Here is an 8,308-nt window from a genome sequence, read left to right as displayed (position 1 = left end):
TTTAAGGAACCACGGATCTGAACAACTCAAACACCAATAATTAGAATTGAGATCTGCCAAGAAAACACGTTTCAACCCTATTCCGATATGATCTTACCTTGCATCTCACAATGAGATTGTGACTCACCATAAAGTGGGGCCTGCTATGTATGAGATGATATTGGTAGAGAGTTGGAACATGTTTTGTTGGCAGGTGATCCAGATTCCAATAATTAGGGCATTAATGGACTCTGAAAGTCTGAAAAAAATGCAGTGGAGTTGAAATTCAAATTCGAATATGATGTAAGATCCCCACATCACATCTAATAGGATTCAGGTTTCAGCATTGATTGAATATGGATTTGGATGGGAGAATGACGGTTCAGCCCAGGGTCAAAATCTTTAGACACAAAGTACAGTTGGGGTGGGTGTCAGTTCGGAATTGATGTCAATTTACGGGCGGGCATTGATGTATAGAGTAGGGGTTTTTGACATTTTGAATATTTATAGCTCTGCAATGAAATTCAGAAATCTGCATTGGACTTGTCCGTATTTTTCCATTTGGATTGATTTTAGGATAACTAGACTACAATGCAACTCAGAAATCTGAATTGCAATCCCCTCCTAATCATACCTGATGTTGCGCAATCTGCCTGCTCCTAGCTGGAGGTGATTATGCTTCCAGTAGACGGCGAACGTGGAGAATCTGCACAGAAGGAATCAGAGAACCCGGGGGTGCTTACCCGGTGAGGTCGATCCGATGCTTAAGTCAGTATGTGCGAGCTGAGAGTAATTAAAGATCAAGAGAGCTAGTAAGCAGCGATTGCGCGTACCTTGGGCCCCGGGAGGGGGGCCTTTATATAATGGAGTCCTTGCGAGCTTCACGGAGTAGTTCCGAGATCAATGCCATGATAGAATCCGTTTCCGTGTTATCTAGAGATAACGTTATTAGTTGATAACGTTAATCGCTTCCACCTAAATCGGACGGGGAGATAATGCTTAGTTGTTATGAGGCGTGATCCCGCAGAATTTGGTGAACCATTGGATTGACTTTCAGGATTGTATCGAGGGAAGATCGGTGTATCCGAGCTGGTTTCTTCCTCGAACTGCTGTTCTCGAGCTAAGGGTCGTACACCGAACTGAATTATGGTGCCGCAACCTAGTACTGAGATGCCCTTAGCTCGAGATGATCTCAACTCGAAGAACCTTAGTTTGGGGTGGGGGAGTATTACTTTATAGTGAGTTGGCTATGCCGATTTGTCACCTATGTCAAGTCACGTCCATGTGTCCCCTTATTAAGATGTCGGGCCAAATCGCCCTCCATCAATTGCCCCCCACTCCCCGAGTCAAGGGTCCTGACCTGGTGTGGGAAGTTCACGATATGATGGGTGGATTTGGCTTGACATCTAGGCTGTCCACTCAGATAGTACGTCGGTTGGACCTATTCGTTGCTCAGCTCAATCAAGGATAACCCGGGTTGCGTATGGTTTACGCGTGGGCGACACGCGATCTATAAATTCCGCGGATGCCAAAAAATACGCTAAACTGATTTCAACCTTAGGGGTCGCACGACCGATTTTCTTGAGAGTCGTTGGATCACCTTGATCTTGACCGTTGATTCTTGGACATAGCGGCTATAAAAAGGGGGGACCCGAGGCATTTTTCTTCGCCATAAGTTCACTAGCCTTCGCTTAGAGGTTGTGCTTAGACTCTTTAGCTCGGGTTTCCTAGTTCGCCATTTTCCCAGTTTTGTCATTTTTTTGGGTGAGTCTTCCCTAGCCTTTCTTTTCAATTTAGTTCAATTCGTAGTTATGTCCGACCTAAGTTTCGATAGTCTTTTAGATGAGCCCGAGGAAGGTACCTCGGCTCAGGTCGGTCCTCCCGAGGTGCAGTCATCCTGGGAGGTGCGAGAGACCTTGGATAACCTGGCGTCCACTTCTCATCGAGGTCAGGCGCCGGACATGTTCGGTCCCTCGACGCTGACCGTGGATAGACTTAGGGCTTTAATAGATCAATACCACCTCCCGGACAAGTACACCTATAGTCTCCTCGTAAGTAACTTCCCTTGGGAACACAATCATAATGGGATCGTAATTTTCAAAGAGCAGCTCGTGGTTGGTCTTCGCTTACCTTTGCACCCCTTGATCATAGAGGTCCTGAAGTTCTTCAACATCACCATAAACTAATTACACCCGAACTCAATCCGAAATGTAGTAGGGACTATCTCTCTTTTTTACGAGTACTGTCTACCTCTCGACCTCGATATTTTTTCTTCTATCTTGTCCATCAAGAAGAATTCTTCTTGAGTCCTTATCGAGTATAGGCGGACCTACTATCTATCTCCTTGCCCGGGCTATAAACTTTTGCACAAACTACCCAATAGGATCTCGACCTGGATATGGAGTTATTTCACAGTTCGTAATCCCACAGGGTGGCCTTTTCCTACCCATTGGAGGGCTGCCATTCAGGACTCTGGTGTTAGGCTAGACTTGAAGACAAGGGAGATGCTCCATTCTTGGGTGGAGCTCGGCTTCCACTATAAGGATTACCTTGCCGAAGATAAGCTCGTGTAGGCCGGCTTGAGCCCTGGTAGGTCGTCTTGGTTTAAAGTTAATTTTGATATGATATTCTATTCTTGTCGACGTTGTTAACGCCAAGTTTTGTTGCAGCTCCCATGAATCTCAGCGCGAACAAGCTTTTTGGGCAGATGAAAGAAAAGAAGAAGAAGCAAGCTACTAAAAGAGCTCGTACTGAGTCTCTAGAGCCTGCCATCCCTGAGCCCGAACAGCCTTCCAGCGCTCCTCCGGTGATTGACTTGGAGTTGGAGAAGATCCCACCTTGTACGCCTGAGACATCTTCGAGGCCTGCCCCTACGACAACTGTTGCTTCTTCAGGGAGTGGAGAAATAGTTCAAAGTATCCTGACTCCGCAATGCAGCCTCTAAAAGAGCAAAGGAACTATGTATTCCAAGGAAGTCGCGAGTTGGGCTGAACTAACGCTTGCTCAACTCGGGGTTAGGGCGACTACCCACTCTATGGTGGTAAGTCTCGTTCTACTTTGATTTTTGTATTTGTAGCTTTGTTAGTACTAATCTATACTCTTGGCAGGTGTACACCGCCGTGCACGCCTTGACTTACCTGTCCGAGCAGCACTTGAAGTGGGCTTTTGCTGCTGAGAGTTCGTCCCATGAGGCTCACACTGAGCTGAATTTAGCTCGCAGCAAGATCAGTCAGCTGGAGAATAGTGTGTGAGCTTAGAAGGAGCTTATCGAATCGCTGATGTCGGAGAAGGCGGATTTGAGGCGCCAGGTGGAGAACCTTGAGGCCGACGTCAAGGAGCGAACTGAGATTCTTCTTAATGCCATAGAGGAAGCCAATGTCAAGGCCATCAAGGATTATAAGAGCTTGGAGGAGTTCGAGGGAGAGCTGATCGAGGCTGGGTCGGAGGGCTACCGTAAAGGGTTCAAGCTCAGTAGGTGGGTGACCAAGGGCAAGTTTTCGCAGCTCAATATGAGTGCCATCACTACTTCGTAGGTTACAAAAGAGATGGCCCTTGAAGCTGCTGGAGATCCAGACTCTGAAGCAGAGAGCGATAATGAGCTACTCGACACTGAAGAGGCCGATGCCGACGACAAGGCTGGTTCTTCTGTTGAGACTTCGAGCAAGGGTGATGAGTGCCCTGAATAGTCCTTTGTACTCCGAGTCAGCGAGCTCAGCATCTGTTCCTTTTCTCTCCCCTTTTTTAACGAACTCTTTATAATGAAATCTACTTTTTTTGCTAAGTGCTGTGCAATTAACCTTTTTCTGACCGTGGTGATTTATTTTCAAACTGTTGAGCTATCGAGCTAGATAATCGAAATGGGGGGTTCCTCACTTGTCGTTGCCCCAAACTGTCGCCCAGTAATTAGGGGCAATTCCATGATGTACGACGAGGAGCGACATAGTAGGGTATATACCCGACCTGTCTGCACATAGGCTACTTAAGTAGATGTCGGTTGTCCCTGACGGGTTCACCCCGTTGTATGCCAGAGTGGGCTATGCATCATAGGGTTCATACCCGAACTGTCTATGCCTTGAGCATTGAAAGTACTTCGCCTATGCTGATGAGGCGACTAGGTCTTATATGGTGTTGTGTTCCATGCCCGAGGTACCTATTTCCCTTCTAAGGTTTCGAGCTCGTATCTACCTTCTCCAAGCACCTGCTTTATTCAGTAGGGTCCTTCCCAATTCGGTCCAAGCTTACCAACATCGGGCTCAGGCACCATGATTTTATGTAAAACCAGGTATCTTACGTAGAAATTCCGCTTCTTGACTCAGGCGTTACAGTATCGAGCTACTCTCTACTGGTAGGCCGCAATCCTAATGTATGTGAGGTCCCGTACCTCTTCAAGTAGGTCGAGGTTGGTGCGTATTTCGCTCTCATTTGTTTCTTCATCGTGTGCCTCCAGGCGTAGCGTAGGCACCTCGATCTCGGCTGGAATCATTGCCTCCGTGCCGTAGGTGAGGTTGAAGGGAGTCTCACCCGTGGCGGTCTTCACAGTAGTCCGATAAGCCCAAAGTACGCTGGGAAGCTCGTCAACCCATAATCCTTTAGCTCGGGCTAAGCATGCCTTCAATCCGCGGAGGATGGCTCTGTTCGTGACTTTCGCTTGGCTGTTGGCTTGAGGGTGCACCACCGAGGTGAATTTCTGTTGTAGCTCCATGTCTTTGCACCAATTCTGGAACTTTATGTCTTTGAACTGCTTGTCGTTGTCAGAGATAAGTAGTCGAGGTAGTCCAAAACGACAAACTATATTCCTCTAGAAGAAGTTTTGTATGCTTCGCGCTGTGATCGTCACAAGAGGTTCGACCTCCACCCACTTCGTGAAGTAGTCCACTGCTACCACTAGGAATCTCCTCTGTCTTGTTGCTGGCGGGAATGATCCAAGTATGTTGATTCCGCACTGTACGAAGGGCCATGGGCTGGTGAGGTACTCTAGGTCGACAGCGGGCTGGTGGTGGATGTTGGCGTGCCTTTGGCATTTGTCGCATTTTTTGACAAACTCAATCGCATCTGCCTTCATCGTTGGCCAGTAGTAGCCCTATCGTAACAATTTTTGGGAGAGGGCCTTGCCTCCCAGGTGTCCGCCAACAAATCCTCATGAGTGTCACGGAGTACGAGCTCAGCTTCGAAAAGTCGTAAGCAGCGCAGATAAGGGAGCATGTAGGATCTTTAGTACAGCCATCCGTCTATCATGATGTATTTGGCTGCCTGACGCTCTACCCTTCTGGTGGCATTATGATCTACAGGGAGGGTCCTGTGGAGTAGATAGCTCGCGAGTGGATCAATCCAGCTCGGCTCTGCTTGCGTGACAGGAGCAACTTCTTCTGCCCCCCTGAGAATGCTAGGTCGAGGCAAGTTCTCTATGTACACGATTCTCATGGTGTTGTTGCTTGTGCTGGCTAATCGGGATAGGGCATCGGCCTCAGCGTTCTCGAACCTCGAGATCTGCATGATGAAGTAGGATTGGAAATCACGTAAAGCTTCTCTGACTTTGGTTAGGTAGGCGACCATGGTCGGTTCACGGGCTTCATAATCGCCGGTGGCCTGGTTGACCACGAGCTGGGAGTCGTTGCAGATGATGAGATGTTTAGCTCATACTTCATTTGCTAAGGTGATCCTAGCTATCAACGCTTCGTATTCTGTTTCATTGTTGGACGCAACAAACTCGAACTGAAGCGCATACTCCAGTTTCACCCGGCTTGGCCCATACATAATGATTCCAGCTCTGCTACTTTGCTGATTTGACGAGCCGTCACATGAAGGATCCAGGGCTCCTCGTCCCAGGTCGGGTTTGTTCCAACCGGGAGTGGTGCCACACTAGTTGAAGCTTCTCCATGCTTGGGCTCGATCATCTCAGGGACTATAGTGCTGAAGGTACATTCCGCGACAAAATCAGCTAAGGCTTGGGCCTTAACGACAGTTCGAGGCTCGTATTGGATGTCACACTCGCTGAGATCAATGGCCCACTTCATAATCTACCAGAAACCTCAGGCTTGAGCAAGACTTGCCTCAAAGGTTTGTTGGTGAGGACAACGATGGTATGAGCTGAAAGTATGGCCAAAGCTTCTGAGCTGCAATGACTAGCACATACGCCAACTTTTCTACTTCTTTTATCAGTACCGAGCTGACTACCTCGTCACCTGCGGAGAGGTACAGTTTCAAAATATCTCCCTCCTCGGGTCCAGTCAAAACCAGGATCTTGACGAGGTACCTTTTGAGCTCATCGAAAGTGAGCTGGCACTCTTCGGTCCACTTGAAGTCTTTGCTTCTCTTGATTGCCTTGAAGAAAGGCAGACAACGATCTGCCGATTTAGACATGAAATGGCTCAGAGCGGCTATACGACTGTTCAACCTCTGAACCTCTTTCAATTTATGGGTCGGTCTCATGTCTAGGATTGCCTTAATTTTCTCTGGGTTGGCCTCAATACCGCGTTGGTTAACGATGTAACCCAGGAACTTACCTGAAGTGACATTGAAGACGCATTTATTGGGATTCAATTTCATATTATATTGGTGCAAAATTTGAAACACACAATATAAATCTTTTATTAGATCATTTGAAAATTGAGTTTTGACGACCATGTCATCTACATAACACTTTACTTTTTTGTCGATCAATGGCTCAAACAGTCGGTTTACAAGTCTTTGAAATGTTGCCCTTGTATTTTTTAGTCAGAAGGGAATGACCTTGTAACAGTATAGGCTGAGCTCGATTATGAAGGCCATTTTTCCTCATTGGCAGGGTGCATCCTGATCCGATTGTAGCCCGAATAAGCATCTAGGAAGCTCAGCAACTTGTGCCCTGAGGTCGCGTCCACCAAACAATTGATTTTGGGAAGTGGGAAATAGTCCTTTGGGCAAGCTTGATTCAGGTCAGTATAGTCGACGCACATGCGCCACTTACCGTTGGCCTTTTTTACCAGAACGGGGTTAGCCACATAGCTCGGGTAATGGACCTCCCTGATGAAATCGATTACAAGGAGTTTCTCGACCTCATCAACTATTCTCCAGCGCTCTAGGGCTTAGTTGCATTTCTTCTATCTAACGGGCCTAACTACAGGATCAATGTTTAGTTTTCGAGTGATTATTTTAGGGTCTATGCTGGGCATATCTGTCGCGGACCATGCAAAAACATCTAAATTTTGAAGTAAGAATCTTACCAGCTGAGAACGTAGAGGTTCCTCAATCGAAGTGCCGATCTAGAGAGTCTTGGCTGGATCTTCTGTTGAAACGGGTATAGAGGCCGTCTCCTCTATTGGCGAAGCTTACTCCTTATGGTACTCCGTAGGTCGCTCCAACTCGAGGTTGCCTGTTGCCTTGGCTTTCCCTTTGAGGGTGGCGACGTAGCATTTGTGAGACTCGAGCTGGTCGCCTCGCGCTACCCCCGCTCCGAAGTCCGTGGGGAATTTCATGGCCAAGTAATAGGTGGACACCACTACACGCAGAGCGTGGGTGATATGCCGACCTATTATGGTGTTGTATGGGGAGGGAGTAGCGACCACTAAAAAAGTGTGGTCGAATCTCACTATGCTAGGCTAGGTACCGATCTCCACAGGTACTATAACTCTTCATAGGGGCCTGACTTCCTCTCCGCTAAAATCCTACCAAGGGAGTGTTCACGGGCTTGGTGTCGCTCTCCTGGAGCTATAGCTTGTCAAATGCATCTTTGAAGAGTATGTCCGCCGAGTTGTCTGAGTCGACCAGGACGAGCTTCACCTCGAAATCGTTTATTTTTATTTTTATGACGAGCGCATCATCATGGGGGTACTGGACTCCGCGCGCATCGTCTTCGATGAAGAAAATGGGCTCTTCTAGCCTTGGCCGCTTCGGAGGATTCTGTTCTTCTCTTTCTATTTCACAAGCCGATGTCTTCGCCGCGACTGAAGTGCAACCTGCGACAATCGATCCACTGTTGATCATGTGTATTACTCTTCAAACAGGCCTCTCTTCGGGCAACTGTCTTTATGGCTGCTCGTTCTGTCTATTGCTGGACTTGGGAGCATGTCAACTTTGCTCTCCCTATCGAGCTGTTTGATTTTTATTATCATTTAATACAAAGTTTTTCAAATATCCGCGATGGATGAGTTCTTCTATCTCGTCGCGGAGATTCTTACAATTTTTGGTGCTATGATTGTGATCTCTGTGAAAGTGGTAGTATACATTTCTATTTATGGTGTTTGGATCCCCTCTCGTCCCAGGTGGCCACGTCACGTAAGAAGTGTCCTTGATCGCCATGAGGATTTCTGCTCGCTTTGCATTCAAGGGAGTATAATTTGTTCTTTCAGCT

This window comes from Nelumbo lutea, chromosome 1 (genome assembly GCF_056320005.1).
Source record: "Nelumbo lutea isolate HS-2025 chromosome 1, American lotus-T2T, whole genome shotgun sequence".
Classification (NCBI taxonomy): domain Eukaryota; kingdom Viridiplantae; phylum Streptophyta; class Magnoliopsida; order Proteales; family Nelumbonaceae; genus Nelumbo; species Nelumbo lutea.
This window is presented reverse-complemented; position numbering follows the sequence as displayed.